Consider the following 12,314-nt stretch of genomic DNA (forward strand, 5'->3'; position numbering starts at 1 on the left):
AAGATGGGAAATGACTTAATATTGTTTCCTCAGGACAGGAAGAGAAGACAAATATCCCAGTGAGAAACAGCCAAAAAAAAGTCTTAATTCTACAGTACTGGACTACAGGCTTTGTAGTCCTAGACACTGGGTTATGTGCAGCCACCTTCAGGTAACTGGACACTGGCAAAAAAAAATAAATTTTCCGCTTTCCTTGAGTTTATGGGGAAAATCCCTATGCAGGGAGAATCAACTGGCTGGCATAAGCACCCCCACTCGGCATACCATACCGATTCACTTCCACATTATGGAAGCATTGTTCTCGGATGAAAATGATGAGGAGGAGGAGAGGGAGAGGAAATAATAAAAGGGGAACAGGAGTCAGAGGACTCCTCTCAGGAGCATTGTCAGTGGACCACAAACCTTCTCAAACTTAAAGAAACAATTGCAGTTTTGATGGACGCACATGTTTGAGTGGGCGCCATCTCTGCCTTCTGGCCCTAACGGCACCAGTATAGGATTTCTAAAAAAAAATCCAAGATACCCAATAAGGCATTTCCAGTCCACCCACTAGTGAGGGATATTCTGCATTAGGACTGACCTTTCTAAGAAGTTTGTCCAGCTACACCCTGTTGAGGAGGCTTACCACAAAAAGTGGAAGGTTTTGGTGGTAAATACAGGTTTTTCTTGACTCATTGAATCCCTGACAATTCCAGTTGAGGGCATCCAGATTTTTAGTGTTGCTGAACCCATGACCCTGCATTCACTATATCTGGTCTCACACAGTACACACATGGAAATGCAAATATTGTAGTAACTTTAAACTGCTAAATACCTTTTATCATCAGCAGTATATAGCAGTCTTGTGACTTCCATCAGTGTTCTCCTACAAGCTTTAACCATGGCTTGGCTGGAGTTTTCATTCTGCTATGACTGTCCTAGGAGGCTGAACAACCCCTGACCCTCTGTCTGGACAGTGCTGATTGGCCCTATGCTGATCACATGCACCCTTCCAAAGAGAAAAAACAAACATTCTAGCAATACAAACTACAGTTGCAAGAAAAAGTATGTGAACCCCTTGGGATTACGTGGAGTTTTGCATGAATTGGGCATAAAATGTGCTCTGAACGTCATCTAAGTCACAACAATAGAAGAACACAGTCTGCTGAACATAATACTACACAAACATTAGATGTTGCCATGGTTTAATTGCACATAACATGTAAACATTCACAGTGCAGGGAGGAAAAAGTATGTGAGGCCCTAGCTTAATGACTTCTCCGAGAGCTAATTGGAGCCAGGAGTGAGCCAACCTTGACTCCAATCAGTGTGATGATATTGGATGTGTTGCTGACAGCTGTCCTGCCCTTAAAAAACACACACCTGTTTTGGGTTTACTGGTTTCAAGAAGCACTGTCTGATGTGAACCATGCCTTGCAGAAAAGAGCTCTCAGAAGACATAAGATCAAACATTGTTGACTTGCATGGAGCTGGAAAGGGTTACAAAAGTATCTCCAAAAGCCTTGATGTTCATGTGTCCACGGTAAGACAGACTGTCTACAAATGGAGAAAGTTTAGCACTGTTGCTACTCTCCCTAGGCGTTGTCGTCCTGTAAAAATGACTGCAAGAGCATAGTGCAGAATGCTGCATGAGGTAAAGAAGAATCCCAGAGTGTCAGCTAAAGACCTACAGAAATCTCTGGCACATGCTAAAATTTTTGTTGACACATCTACAATAAGGAAAACATTAAACAAGAATGGAGTATATGGGAGGACACCACGGAGGAAGCCATTGCTGTCCAAAAAGAATATTGCAGCACGTTTGAAGTTTGCAAAAGAGCGCCTGAATGTTCCACAGCACTACTGGCAAAATATACTGTGGACAGATGAAACCAAGATTGAGTTGTTTGGGAAGAACACACAACACTGTGTGGAGAAAAAAAGGCACAGCACACCAACATCAAAACCTCATCCCCACTGTAAAACATGGCGGAGGGAGCATCATGGTTTGGGGCTGCTTTGCTGCCTCAGGGCCTGGAGGGATTGTTGTCATTGATGGGAAAATGAATTCCAGAGTTTATCAAGACATTTTGCAGGAAAACGTACGACCATCTGTCCGCCAACTGAAGCTGCGCAGAGGATGGGTGATGCAACAGGACAATGACCCAAAACATACAAGTAATTCAACAAAACAATGGCTGCAACAGCACAGAATATGCCTTCTGGAGTGGCCCAGTCAGAGTCCTGACCTCAACCCAATTGAAATGCTGTGGCATGACCTTAAGAGAGCGATTCACACCAGACATCCCAAGAATATTGTTACACTGAAACAGTTTTGTGAAGAGGAGTGGTCCAAAATTACTCCAGATCGTTGTGCAGGTCTGATCTGCAACTACAGGAAACGTTTGTTCGAGGTTATTGCTGCCAAAGGAGGGTCAACCAGTTATTAAGTCCAAAGGTTCACATAGTTTTTCCTCCCTGCACTGTGAATGTTAACATGTTATGTGCAATTAAACCATGGCAACATCTAATGTTTGTGTAGTATTATGTTCAGCAGACTATGTTCTTCTATTGTTGTGACTTAGATGATGTTCAGAGCACATTTTATGCCCAATTCATGCAAAACTCCACGTAATCCCAAGGGGTTCACATACTTTTTCTTGCAACTGTAAACTGAGCTGAGCACATGCAGAGTATCTCCTTGAGCTCTGTACTATCAGCAGATGGACTGGGGATAGTAGAAGAAGGGGAGGATCAGAGGAGACAGGATCAAACAGACGGTTTTACACAAGGATTAACTCTTTAGGTTCCACAGTGAGTATAAGAAGCATGCTTTGCTGTATATACAGTGATTTTACTGATGTGGGTTTGGTAACAGTTAAAGGATTCTTAGGACAAGAGGTTAAAGGACCTCCTTAAAGTCTCTTTTGCTCTATTTAGCCCGGCTATGCAAATGACTGTTGTCTCTGGCCATTTGTCAGACCTTTGAGGTCTGGGCCAAACGTGGTGACCCTAGGACAATCCTTACAGATCTCTCAATTCCTCTAAAAGTTGAGCACCTCCCAGCGGGTTTATGGTACTGCATTGGTGACTTGGCCGATTCTCGGCACCATACTTCTAAATCCATCTATTATTACTTAACTGCAACAAGAGGAATTTATGGACATCAAGGATGTTCACATAAGTGGTTCCTGCATTTACCGTGATCAAGTGGCAGTTTCAGTTTGTGATACTTGTTGGCCTGTCCAATTGGCAGGCAAGCTTTTGCAGTTATCAGCGCCTGGATCTGAGCGAATGGTCACTTCTTCACCCCAAAGTCTTCAGAGAACTCTATTACTAGTGGATGACAACGAACATGGATCATCTCTTCAACACTTTATCTCTTCCACTTCAACAACCGGATGTACAGATTCATGGTCAAGACCAGGGTAACCTCAAAATATGCAATGGTGACCCTGTGAGATAATTTTTCATCTGATCTTCACCTTCTCTTCAGTACAGATTCGTCATTGGCTGCTTTGCAAGGTTGTGGTGGGAGGCATTCAGGTGATTCTGGTGCCACCAACTGGCTCAGAAGAACTTGATACTTGTACATCCTCTGATTCCTGGGACACTCTCTGTGGGCTTTTCCCAACCTGTGTTGTCTTAAATGCTGGTCTATTATCCTGTTTCACAGTCATTGGATTTGAAGAATTAGTTGTTGAAGCCCAGGCCCTGAGAGAACATGGTCTTTCTGACTCCGATATCTCAAGATTTTAAGGGTCCACGCACACTGGGTTTACAAAAAGGCCAGTTCCCATAGCAGAAAGAAACGCTTAAATAGAGCAATTTTGTACAGGAGTGTAGGTGTGTTTAGGAGCTTCTATAAGAGTTTAGGAGCATTCAGCGTTTTTTTTTTTTCTCAAAATACGAACCAGAAGGCTTTTTTTCTGCCTCTAACCTCTGAGCTTTAAAATATGCCTCTAAACATCCTAATATGCATCAACAGGATAACATTGAGCTGCTTCTACAGGCAGAATGCTAAGCTCATGTAGAAGCAGCATTTTTTAAGCCAATATCCTAAAGTCTAGGAGGTCTGCTCCTCAAACACATGGAAGGCTTACTTTGCATGGTGCTAGGAACAGACGTTTGAACCTAGACATTATTCCATGGGAGTATCCTGTCTTTTCTTTTGGTCAGGATCAGCACTTTTCCTTGAGTACCCTGAAGGGTTTCACTTTCAGAGACCTCTGGCTGTTCACTCTGGTCAAAGCTTTTGTACTATGGGTAGCTCATCTAGCTTCCCCGTTGGTTCCCTGGTATCACCATGGGATCCTAATCTGGTCTTGGCAGCTCTCCAGAGGCCTTTCTTTTGAACACTTTTGGGACATTCCTTTTGCCTTACTCTTTAGGTGTTTTTTTTTGTGGCATCACATCAGCGAGATGTATCCTGGAAATGGCAGCATTATCTGTAGAGAACCTTTCCTGGTTCTTCATAGGGATAAAATGTTTTTGAGACCTCTGGTTTAATGTCTCCTTGGTTTCTTCCTTCCACCTTATTTAGGACGAAGCCCTCCTTTCTCATTGTTCCCTCCCAGAGGGCTCCCGCATAGGGCTGTTTGTGTCTAGTTCCACCATTGCTAGTTGGACTAGGCAGGTCATCACTAAAGCTTAATAAAGAGCCGTAAAGGGCAAAGCTCCTCCATTTGTTGTTAAGCCTCACTCAGCTACAGTTGTGTTCAAAATAATAGCAGTCAAACATCACTAACCTGCTCAATCACTGTTTTTGGTAGAAATGATATTTCTACATGGCAAATAATTTACTAGCAGGTGTAGTAGAGTAATAGAAATCCAACAGACCCAACAGTCATCACATGCATGCTGCCGATTCTGTGTAATTGAAGCACTAATTGAAAGGGGCATGTTCAAAATAATAGCAGTGTAGCGTTCTATTAGTGAGGTCATTCATTCTTTGAAAAACAGGTGGCAATTATTGCCTTTATTTAAGGAAGGAAGGCAGCTAATGTTGTACATTACTCTCTGAAATTCTGAGGAAAATGGGTCATTCCAGACATTGTTCAGAAGAACAGCGTACCTTGATTAAAAAGTTGATTGGAGAGGGGAAAACATACAAAGAAGTGCAGAAAAGTATAGGCTGCTCAGCTAAAATGATCGCAAATGCTTTAAAATGGCAACCAAAACCTGAAAGATGTGGAAGAAAGCAAAAAACTACTATTCGAATGGATAGAAGAATAGCCAAAATGGCAAGGACTCAGCCAACAATCAGCTCCAGGAAGATCAAAGAAGGTCTAAAGTTGCCTGTGAGTACTGTTACAATTAGAGGACGCCTATGTGAAGCCCCCGCAAAGTCCCACTGTTGAAAAAAAGACGTGCTGAAGAGGTTACAAAGAGCACATTGACTGGTCTAAAGAGAAATGGTGCAACATTTTGTGGACTGATGAAAGTAAGATTGTTCTTTTTGGGTCTAGTGGCCGGAGACAGTTTGTCAGACGACCCCCAAACACTGAATTCAAGCCACAGTACACTGTGAAGACAGTGAAGCATGGTTGCGCAAGCATCATGATATGGGGATGTTTCTCATACTACGGTGTTGGGCCTATTTATCGCATATCAGGGATCATGGATCACTTTGAATACATCAGAATACTTGAAGAGGTCATGCTGCCTTATGTTGAAGAGGAAATGCCCTTGAAATGGGTGTTCCAACAAGACAACGACCCCAAACACACCAGTAAACGTGCAACATCTTGGTTCCAGACCAACAAGATTGACTTTATGGAGTGGCCAGCCCAATCCCCGGATCTTAATCCAATAGAAAACTTGTGGGGTGACATCAAAAATGCAGTTTCTGAGGCAAAACCAAGAAACAGAGAAGAACTGTGGAATGTAGTCCAATCATCCTGGGCTGGAATACCTGTTCACAGGTGCCAGAAGTTGGTTGTTTTTTTTTTTTTAATTTAAATATTTATTAAATTTTTCATATTAATACAAAAACCCAAAAAGGGAAATAATTCTCATACAAGTAGACAATTATAACATTTCTACCTTTCCCTTACTAAAAACTCGTTTCCTTCCCGTCCCACTACCCCCCCCTTCCCGCCCCTCCTCCCCCTCTGCAGACTCTAGCCCTTTCTAATCTCTTGAGGCTTATTAATTTTTTGCTAACATCCTAGTTCATATTTTCCTATATTTCTCTTTCAATCCTGCTCTTTCCCACTTTTCCCATCTCCTGGAATAAACTCTCATCCTATCTTCTTGCATATGGTATGATCTTTCCATTCTACCTATCTGGTTTACTCTATTAATCCAGTCTACCTCCTTCGGTACCTCAGCTTTCCTCCAAAACTTGGGTATCAACCCTTTCGCCGCATTCAAGAAGTACCAAATACCTGAATCTTTATATTTATTTACAGATGTCTCCACATTGTGTAGGAGGCACGTCGTTGGGTCTAACCCTATGTCAATTTCAGTTATTTCTTCAATTAATTTAACTATTATCTTCCAAAAAGCCTGGATTTTCAGACATTCCCACCATATGTGAAACACCGTGCCTATCCCTCCACATCCTCTCCAACACATATTTGAGTTTTCCCCATTCATCTTGTGCTCTACACTCGGTCTAATGTGCTATCGTGTCACACACTTATAATTAACCTCAACCTCTCTCATACTAACATTATCGTGTATCAATCTAAACATCTTTCTCTGTCTATCTTCATCAAACCCAACTCCCATATCCCTTTCCCATTTTGTCATAAAAATTAACTTTGTGTTTGTGTCTAATTCTGTGAGTATTTTATACACTTTTGAGATACCGTGCTTCCCATCCCTTTGTGTCTCTAACAACCTTTCAAACATATTCCACTCCTGTTTTGTTCTCGGGTTTCGGTAGATTTCCAATAAAACTTTTCAATTGATGATATTTCCACTCATCTATTCTAATAAAAATATCTCCCTTCTTCTCTATTAACTCTTTAAGTGATCTCAATTCTCCCTCCACCAAAACATCTCTCAATTGGGTATCCTCCTTTCTAAACCATCTCCCTGATATCTTATTCTTTCCCGGGGGGAAGTACTCAGTATTTGTGAGAGGCATTAATATAGAATTAAATTCCCATTTCATGTTTTTGTGTAAATTGTCCCATACCCTAAAGACATTTAAAGTGTAGATACTTGTGCTTTCTTTAATTCCCCTGAACTGTGGTGGAACCCATATCATCTGACTCAATCTATTGCCACTAAGATAATTTTCAATTGTTACCCAACTTTTCCCCTTATGGTTAAATGTCCAGTCATATATTCTTGCTAAAATCACTGCTTTATAGTATCTCTTGACATCTGGTAGGCCCAATCCCCCTTTCTCTTTAGTCCTACTCAATGTTTCATATGCTATTCTAGGTTTTTTATTCTTCCATATATATCTTGTTAACATTTTTTTCATTATCTTTAAGAAGGCTTCTGGAATTTTAATTGGTACCATTTGAAATCTATACAGTATTTTAGGCATAATTACCATTTTGACTAGGTTTATACGTCCTATCCAGGATGGATTTCCTCCTTCTAGTCTTTTTAAATCTTCCCTGATCTCATTTATCAAAGAGATATAATTTAATCTATACAAATGCTTAGATGAGGCAGTGAGTTTTATTCCTAGGTATTTTATCTCTTTTTCTCTCCATATAAAGGGGAATTCTTTTTGTAGTTTTTCTTTTTCATTCTTTGGTATATTAATATTCAGGATCTCTGTTTTCGTTGGATTAATTTTTAAATTTGATAGTTCACCATACTCTTTCAGAATCTTCATTATATTTGGGAGAGTTATTCGGGGATTCCCCACATAGAACAATAAGTCGTCCGCAAAGGCCGCTACTCTATGTTCTATGGATTCTATCTGAATTCCCTTTACCGATCCACTATTTCTTATTATTGACAACAGAGGTTCGAGTGACAATACATATAGCAGAGGGGACAGTGGACAGCCCTGTCTTGTACCATTAGACATTCCGATGGGTTCTGATCTCTCCCCATTTACCGTGATGATTGCAGTAGGCTCCCTATATAGTTTACTTATCCACTCTCGCATTCTGTCACCTATCCCCAGCACTTTTAAATTGTCCATCATAAAGCCCCAGTCCACTCTATCAAATGCCTTCTCTGCATCAACCGACAAGAGCACCACCGGGGCTTTCCCCTTTCTACTTCTCTGAATAAGCATCAGGGTTCTCAAGCCGTTATCTCTGCCTTCTCTCCCCGGTACAAAGCCCACCTGGTCTCCATGGATCCATTCAGGCATCAGATCCCTCAATCTGTTTGCTAACACCTTTGCATACAGTTTAGTGTCTGTGTTCAATAATGAGATGGGTCTATAGCTGGAGCACTGAGATGGATCTTTTCCCTCCTTGTGAATAAGTACTACATGGGCCTGTAGGGATTCTCTCCTCACTTCCATCCCACCTCCCAGAGCATTCATATATTTCTCCAGCTTGGGTAACAGTACTTCACTAAATTTCTTATAGTACTTAACTGTATATCCATCCGGGCCTGGGCTTTTCCCCCCCCCTGTGCTTCTTAATGCTATTTTAATTTCTTCCTGGGAGATTTATGCGTCTAGGGAGTTCAACTGTGCTTCACTTAGTTTTGGTAATCCCGCATTTTTTAAGTATGTCATCTTTTTTTCATTAATTCCCTCTTGGGCTTCTTTTAGAGGGCCTTGGGGACTAATATTATATAACTTTTTGTAATACTCCGTAAACACTTTAATAATCTCTTTATTTGAGTGGACCAACTCCCCCTTTGAACTTTTTATCTTTTCTATATAGTTCCTATTTTTCTTTTTATTCAAAACTCTCATTAGATATCTTCCTGGTCTGTCTCCCCATCTATATCTCTCGTTCAAAACCCTGTTGTATACTCTTCTCTTCTCCTCATCCATCAACCTCTCTAACTCATCTTTTTTATCCAATAACCTCTGTCTCGTATCTTTTGTTATTTTCTTCTTATGGATCTGCTCCAAGTCCAATATTTCTTTTAAGAGCCCACTGACCCTCTCTCTTCTTTCCTTTTTCTTCCTTGCTCCTGCCGCAATCATGATTCCTCTTATGAATACCTTATGGCTTTCCCAGACTGTAGCTATCGATACTTCCTCTGTTTCGTTCTCCTTAAAGTATACCTTAATCTCTTTCTCGATTTTCTGAACTACATCCTCATCCAGAAGAAGAACCTCATTTAACCTCCACCCTAATCCTCCCGTCCACCTTCTTCCCCATCCCATTTTCATTACAACCGGAGCATGATCCGAGAACGTCCTTGTCTCTATGTCAATTTTAACCAGATGATCTATAAGTTGATGGTCTATTAAGATGTAATCTAATCTCGAGTATATCTCATGTGCATTAGAGAAGAAGGTATAGTCTCTGTCTTTCATATGCTTTATTCTCCAAGTGTCCACTAGTTGATATTCATGCATCACTTTTTTCAGAGCTCTCAGAGACCTACTCCCCTCTCTTTGCACAGAAGAGGTATTATCCTTTTGTGGGTCCATACAGAAAGTTAGGTCTCCAGCTACTATCAGGCGCCCTTTTTTAAATTCCATTAATTTTTTCAGCAGACCCTTCATATACATCTCCGGGTTTTTATTAGGGCAGTATATATTGGCTAAAGTGCACTCAATCCCCTGGAGTCTACCTTTTAAGAATAAAAACCTCCCCTCCGGGTCGGTTCTTCTATCCTCCAGCTCAAATCTCATATTCTTTGCCAAACCTATTGCAACCCCTTTTGCTCTTTTAATTGGAGAATCTGCATAGTACCATGTTGGGTAGTGTTTGGATTTCAATTTCACGTTTGCCTCTATCTCAAAATGCGTCTCCTGTAGAAATACCACTGACGTAGCCCTATGATGTAACTCATTAAACAACCTAAATCTCTTCCCTGGACAACTCAACCCGTTCACATTATAGGTTATAAACTGTATTTCTTCCATCATTCCCAATTTAACTCCATCTCTCTTCCAGATTGCCTCTTCCTCTTTATCCCTTCTGTCATGCAGAGTATTGACCCAATACCTCCTCCCCTCCCTCCCTCCCACCCAACTCTCATCCCCTCCCTCTCCCCTTTCCCCCCACCCCTTTTTAGGCTTGTAAAGTGCCTACTAATCATTTGTGGGATCATTCCCACCCTTGATTTAAGACTTTGGGGTTGACCTCCGCCCATGGGCGGCTCACCTCTCCTCCATCCTCCCCAGTTTACCTCTCTCTAAAAATTTGACTCAGAAAAAAAAGAAGAAATCAGTCCGGAAGAAATACCCTATTTTCAGAAGGGGGTGGGTGGGAAATGAGGAGAATGGAAGGGAGAGACAAAAAAAAAAAAAAAACAACCGAGTCTCTATTTCTCCCCTCCCTCTCTCCCCCGCCCCAAACCGCCCCCTCTTCCTCCCCTAACCCGCAGCCAGTCCTCTTTTCTTATGTCTTCTAATTCTCCTTTTTCTTCTTCCCATCCTTCTATTTCCATTCTTTGCAAGTCCAATCTCTCACAAAAGACTCTCAGTTCCTCTGGAAATCTCAGATAGGCTGTAACTCCGTTTCTCCATCCAATTAGGCATTCTGGGGTTCCCCATCTATACTGCACCTTCTGCTTTCTCATTTGTTCCAATAAAGGTCTCAAGGATCTTCTTCTCCATAGGGTCTCTGATGTTAAGTCCGCATAGATTTGGATATCTAATCTCTATATTTAATTATTGATCTTCCTTTAATCTTCCTCCAAATCTTATCTTTGTCCCCAGATTTTTGAAATTGAACAACTGTATCCCTCGGTCTCTCCTTCCCCATGATCTGTTTGAGCTTTCCTGTTCTCAACACTCCATCCAGATTAATCACTTCTGATTCCGCTCTATCCATTATGGAGTTTAGAATTTTACTAACTAGTTCATACAGTGATTCCCCTTTTACAGACTCTGGGATTCCTCGTACCCTAAGGTTACTCCTTCTTTCTTTATTCTCTTGAACCTCCATTCTATAAAGAAGTTTTTTCTGAATAAAGTCCATATTTATTATCTTCCTTTCTAGTTTAACAATGGTTTGGGCCTGATTTTTAACTTTCTCCTCTGTTTCCTCCACTCTCAGCAACAGGTGCCCCAAATCATTCCGAATAGATGTCATTTCTTGCTTTATCATTTTCTCCAGACTTTGAAACATTTTGTATCATCTCTTTTTTATTTGGTACATGTAGTTCACCCTCAGGTTCGTTTTTCTCCAGCCTTTCCACCGTTTGTTGACTACAGCTGCTATTCATGTCCAGTGATAATCTAGGGTTACTTCCCAAACTGATTTCCATTTCACCTTATTCACTAGCATCTTGGGGCCTTTCTGGAGTACTATTTCCTTGAGTAGTATATTTCTTGATCGTTCCCGTTTGGGACCCTTTGAGCCCTGCTCCTTTAATTCCTTTATTCTTCATGTCCTCTATAGGTCTTGTTTTCTTCTATGACCCCTTATAGAGATGTATGTCATATGTCTATGGCTTGTTAACCCAGCCTTGCCTTGCTATTTTTCCTTTTACTTTACTTTTCTGTGTCTCCTTATTCCTCTTCTCTTCTCCACCTCTTTTTGACCCTTGGGAATCCCCCCTCCTCTCTTTCACCTTTTTCCTCCCCTCTGCCACAGGAGATTATAATACACACACAATATTCCAGTATGTAAAAAAAAGCCCCAGCCGCTCTCACTCACCCGTCTCTTTACTTGTAAGAGGCTCTGGTCGTCGGGTAGAGGGCTTTTCTCAGTCCTAGGGGGATTCCTCCGGGTCTCCTTTGGCTTTTCGGTCACTTAGGGGTCATCACAAGGCAACAGACTGCTTCTCCTAATTTTTCAGGGTCCAGGGCTAGTCTGCGCGCCGGGGAGCGAGGCTAGGAGTGAACCGGCAATTCCCTCTCTGCTCGGGATGCCGGCCGGTCTCACCTCCTCCCAGAGATCCTCCGCGGCTAGTCACATGGTCCCGCCGCGTCTCCTCTTCTTCCGGCTGACCTGGCTCCTGGCTCTCTTCACGGGCCACTCACCTCCCCTGCTCTCCGACCTCTCCTCCTCGGCCCACCTAACTGCGGTGAGTCTGCCCCTTCATTTTTTTGTTTCGGAAGGTCCCTGGGAAGGATGGAAAGCGGAGCATAGCAGAATGCTAGTGCCTCACGCTCTCCTCGGCCGCCATGTTCGGGCTCCTCCCCCGAACTGAATTGCCAGAAGTTGGTTGACTCCATGCAACATAGATGTACAGCAGTTCTCAGAAACAGTGGTTATACAACTAAATATTAATTGATTCAAAAGAAAGCAAAATCTTCAAACATTTTTCAG

General features: G+C 41.9%; 1 protein-coding gene across 1 annotated transcript in view; it reads left to right on the forward strand.

Moving 5' to 3' along the window:
* The window catches only part of GGCX (gamma-glutamyl carboxylase), a 73,323-nt gene that overhangs the window by 59,711 nt on the left and 1,298 nt on the right, over positions 1 to 12,314 (forward strand). The gene's annotated exons all lie outside the window — the stretch shown is intronic.

The sequence above is a fragment of the Staurois parvus genome, unplaced genomic scaffold (assembly GCF_062004578.1).
Source record: "Staurois parvus isolate SC_StPar_1 unplaced genomic scaffold, SC_StPar_1.0 ptg000276l, whole genome shotgun sequence".
In the NCBI taxonomy this organism is placed as follows: domain Eukaryota; kingdom Metazoa; phylum Chordata; class Amphibia; order Anura; family Ranidae; genus Staurois; species Staurois parvus.